Below are 4325 nucleotides of genomic sequence, written 5' to 3' on the forward strand. Positions count from 1 at the left end.
AATCTCAAACTCAGTGAGTAACAGGAGCCAGGGGATGGCAGGACCCATGGAACAATGATTCTGAAAAAAGATACTTAATTCACCCTCCCTCTAATAGTATCACCTGGACTTTGGCACTGCAACCACAGCTGATTTGAGGTACACTTGCTTCACTCCATGGACACACCAAATCCCCAAATCCACAGTCTCAGGAGGTCACCTGCACATGCATGACCCAAATTCAGGCTCCACAGCCAGCTTGCATGAGTCTGAGCATCCCCATTTGGGAAAGGACAGTGTCCTAGATACTACACGACTGTCCCTTCAGGGCCCACCTCCACACCTCCTCTCCACATATGTTTCTGTCAGTTACGCTCATGGAAGAACCTTCCTCCCCAGGGTACTACTTCAGGGGATCACCCCACACATCTTTGCTGATGATCTGCTGGCAAAACGAGCAAGGTGAGCCAGCAGCCAAGAATTCCATAACCAATTGTTAACTGTGCAGGTCTCAAACCACCATACCTCAGCAATCCTGTTTGATTCTGGGCAGTTTTGGCCTGACAACCAGCTGAGAAAGTTAAGGCTCCTGGTGTCCATCCTGTGGACAGTTGAGAGGAGTGGAATGACGTGCCCTATACCCTGCAGAGAGACAGGGGAGATGGGTGCAGATCCCACAGGTGGATCATCCACACCCTTGAAACCCACAGTCTTCACCCTGGGAGCCATGTTTTACAAACAATGTCAAGGTAACTATACTTAGTGATCACCGTGCTCAAGAAGTAAAGGTGGTCCTGAAAGGAGATCACCTTGCAGTGAGACCATGGATGGCTCTGCAACTGCACCTGCCAGGGTAGGGAGGAGGGAAAAGTTTCCTGCTCCTCCTCCTCCTCCTCCTGAGCAGTGGACTCCAAGGAGCAGCAGAAAGGATACAGCTATGGCCCAGAAGCAAGGAATGTCCTAGATGATGGCGCTCCTCCGAGCCAAGTCAGGCTTCCTCCTCTGATGGTTCTTGCGCCTGAACCAAAAGTAGGCCCTGCAGTTTTTCTCATGCTCAGACCTCAGTTCCACCTTCAGGGCGGCCAGTGCCTGCAGTGCCTCTTGCCGTGGAAACTCAGTCGATCTCCTGGGCCTTTCCTGGCCCTGCTCCTCCACCGTCTTCTCTTCAGCTCCTGGGAGGACCCCTATTGCTGCTGCTCATCTGCCACAACCTCCACCTCCTCCATGATGTCTTCTGCAGGCAGCTGGAACCCCCACCTGATCCCCGCAGCATCTCCGTCCACCAGGGGCTCAGTGTCATCCACCACCTGCAACCTGAAGAGGGTGGCTTCTTTGCCTGGCATTACAACTAGTGGCTCCAAGGTCCCAGCCATGCAAAGCATCAGGACGGCAGGCCGCAGGCCCCAGCACCCTGAGCACCAGGGCTTACAACTAAGAAGGTCCGGGGTCCCAGGACGCTGCTGTATTCCTCTGAACGCCTCTCACGCTCCTCTTGGCCCTGGTCGCGAACCCAGGCTGGGGCAGATACAAAGGGATGGGTCATAATAGCACAACAAGTGGTGCACAAATGTGGATCAGGCAGCAGTAATCCTGTGGGACCCACTAGCTCTTTGGGGGCAGGGAGTGAGGGGGATGGTAGGGAGGTGGGGCTGGTGTGTGTAGGGTGGACTGAGGCTGAAGAATGGGTTGGCAGACAGCACAGGACATAGTGAAAGGGCCCTGGGGAGATCAGCCAAATAGGCGGGGCACAAGGCTATGAGCCACACTTGGGCTGCTGGCCCAAATTAGTGCAAAGGCTGAGAGCATGGTGAGCGGCACCCTTATGGACACGTCCCTAGACCAGACGGCATCTTCGACGGTTCCTGGGCTCCAGCCCACCCATGTGGCATATTCTGCTCCAGGATGGTAGTGGGTTTTGCATCTGCCACTAGCCCAGGCGCAGTCATTGACCAGGCTCTGGAAATTCCAACCACAGGTTCCTGCTCCACAGTCCAAACAACACACTCCCGTGTCCCTCGGGCCCGTCAATAACTGGGAACTCTCCCTGAGTATCCAAAGGTTAAGCAGGGGCGCCACGTGGCTGGATACTTTTCTCCATGGGATAGAGAACCTGTTGCTGTCCGGATGCTAGAGAAGTAGGGAAAAACCCCACTGTTTGCTACAGTTGATCTCCACTGTTCAGGGACACCAGAGCCTTAGGGTACAGAGCTCAATCTGTGTCTCTTTATCTCTGCTTCTGGCATAGCACTGTTTTGGGCACACATAGAAGGGCACACATAGAAGGTGTACCAAGGGCTGGTGTCTGTGTGTCTCCGTCTCTCCATGTTGTGCTGTTGCTGTCTGGCACTCTCTGGACACCAGCGCTCATATGAGAAGCTTATCCATGGCGTGAAGGCAAGCTCTTCTCCTTCTTAGTGAGTTGCACCAATGGGAGATCCGATTTTTTTAGTCCATGCATTCAGATAGTGCTTTCTCAAACTTGAAAGTCAATAGTGGGTGGTCACTGATGAACTGCAGAAGGGGCCTGGCCGACCCTCCTTCCATTGCTGGACAGATATGAATGCTGCACAGGCCTGAGGTGGCTTGGCCACACTTTGCACAGATGGAGAAATCGGGAATGCTCTCCTGGCATAAGGAAACTCCCTGAACATTACTCGAATACCTGCCAGGGAGACTGTAAGGACAGCTTCCATTTAAGTTCCATGACCCACCAGTGCCAGAGACATGCACGTCTGCCCATTTACCCTATCGAGGCCCTTTCAAAGTGTGCCGGGGTCCAGCCCCAGCACCATCCAGGGATACCCTCAGGAAAAATGGTGTCAGCAAGAGAGAAAAGTAAAGGAGAGAAAAAGAGGCTGATATTCCCTGGTTTACACAGAAAGCCAATAAAGCCCTGACACAGGACTTGCTCTGTTCACAGAGTCCATAGGCGCCCTCTGAATGGAGTGAAGATGCAGAGCGCCTTCTTGATTGGGTTTTAGAAGCCTGGGCAAAAAAGTGAACTCAGAGAGCCTCTGTGCTCAAGGGAATCTGCCTGAGAAAAAGAGAGAAATAGAAAGAAACAATGTCACCGGGAGACCCAGCTTAGGTGAAACGGGTCTGCAGCTTTATTTTCAAAAGGGGCTTTTATACCCCGAGTTACACATTTCCAGGAGTGAAAGATACAAAGTCATGCAGAATCAGCTTAACATTCCATCAGTTTTACCTTTAACGAAACCAGGACATTTTTTGCATAACTTTCCACAAACAAGGTTCTTATGTTGTGTACATTATCTTCTGGCCCTGTGGCCTGTTAACATTTTGTGACTCTTTCTTAATAAAGGCTGGTCAACCTGAAAACCTGCTTTGCCTTTAGCTTTCCAGTCTACAGTCCCCCTCAGGAAACAGAGTTACATTCTCATGAAGCAAAGGTGCAGTGGGTTACAACAAAGAAAGTACTTATTAACTCCAGGGTCTTATGTTGCTAATACCAAGGCTACTGCTTGTTTTTCTTGCATACCAACTATACTAGCTAATGCACTCCCAGGTACACATTGGGTAAAGGACAAGGAAACTCGATAGCAAACATTGGCTCAACAATGCAGTATTATTCTAATAAAGCTTTTTTTCATCACTCGAAGGTTATGCTTGGGGTGTTGTGAACAATCATGTGCGTTAGTTACAAAAGTGTGGATAAACCTGCCAAGCAAGCTAAAATAGTAACAGAGGGGTTAGAATTAAAATGTTCCTTTCAATCCCAGGAGACTTATTAACTAGAGCCTTAAGTTGATTTTCTTCAGAGAAAGGTGGTCGGGGAGAGCCCCCTGTTAATGTCAAAAGAATTGGTGAAAGGCATAATATAGTAAACAGTAGACAGACAGATTTTGGTTTCGGGGCAGATGCTCGAGCAGGTCCAGGGAATCCCTCGAATCCTGATCCGCCTTTGCCTGTCAGGTCTTCTCTGCATGACCTTTGTCATCGGTGGGATCTCCCATGGTGGCTCCTGGCATTTCTCCTTTTTTTATTTTTTAAATCAGCCAGATGTAATTCAGTCGCGATCTTCTGAGTGCTCTGTAGAAGAGTTCTGACAATACAAGGAAGAATAATTATGAGAAGCAGAATTAGAGTGGCCACAGCAGCGTAGCTAAAAATAGTAGACGGAATGTTTTTTTCCTGAAATAAGGTTCGAAAATATATGAAAAAAAGTCATTTGCTGCTCCTGTGGCAGTAAAATCCAATCGGGAATGTTCCATGGTCTTTATCTGAGTGTGAAGTTTTCCTAAATCTAAACTAATGCTGGAGCTATTCCATACCTCCGAAATATGGTTTCTAATTTTCTCCAAGTTATAATCTGTCTCGTTTACTTT

At 49.4% G+C, this 4325-nt stretch overlaps 1 pseudogene; it reads right to left on the reverse strand.

The window, feature by feature from the left end:
• Positions 1-280: 280 nt before the first annotated feature.
• LOC133243811 (testis-specific Y-encoded protein 1-like) lies at positions 281-1522 on the reverse strand (annotated as a pseudogene).
• Between the last annotated feature and the right edge of the window lie 2803 nt (positions 1523-4325).

The sequence above is a fragment of the Bos javanicus genome, chromosome Y (assembly GCF_032452875.1).
Source record: "Bos javanicus breed banteng chromosome Y, ARS-OSU_banteng_1.0, whole genome shotgun sequence".
Lineage (NCBI taxonomy): Eukaryota > Metazoa > Chordata > Mammalia > Artiodactyla > Bovidae > Bos > Bos javanicus.